Source organism: Sinocyclocheilus anshuiensis, unplaced genomic scaffold (genome assembly GCF_001515605.1).
Source record: "Sinocyclocheilus anshuiensis isolate Anshui unplaced genomic scaffold, SAMN03320099.WGS_v1.1 scaffold737, whole genome shotgun sequence".
NCBI lineage: Eukaryota > Metazoa > Chordata > Actinopteri > Cypriniformes > Cyprinidae > Sinocyclocheilus > Sinocyclocheilus anshuiensis.
Window position 1 is genome coordinate 128,448 of NW_015540908.1, and position 347 is coordinate 128,794.

The window sequence follows — 347 nt, forward strand, 5'->3', positions numbered from 1 at the left end:
CGAAGATTTTTAACACAAACCGTTGCAGTCTGTCAGTCTTATAATGGAGGTGAATGGGAATCATGGCTTTGAGAGTTAAAAAAAACATACACAAACAAAACCAAATTAAACCCTGCGGCTCGTGACGATACATTGATGTGTAAAGACATGAAACGACCGGTCTGTGCAAGAAACTGAACAGTATTTATATCGTTTTTTTTACCTCTGATTCACCACAATGTCTGAACTGTCCTGAGCACGTCCTCGACAGCCGGTGTGTGACGTGTCTTCTTCTTCTTCTTGCTTTACGGTGGATCACAGACTTATAAGTGCATTACCGCCACCTATCTCTCAAATGGACCATTGAC

The 347-nt window shown here is 41.8% G+C and overlaps 1 protein-coding gene across 1 annotated transcript in view; it reads left to right on the top strand.

Moving 5' to 3' along the window:
• Positions 1-347, top strand: part of LOC107689154 (inhibitor of Bruton tyrosine kinase-like) — a 48,001-nt gene that overhangs the window by 22,984 nt on the left and 24,670 nt on the right. The gene's annotated exons all lie outside the window — the stretch shown is intronic.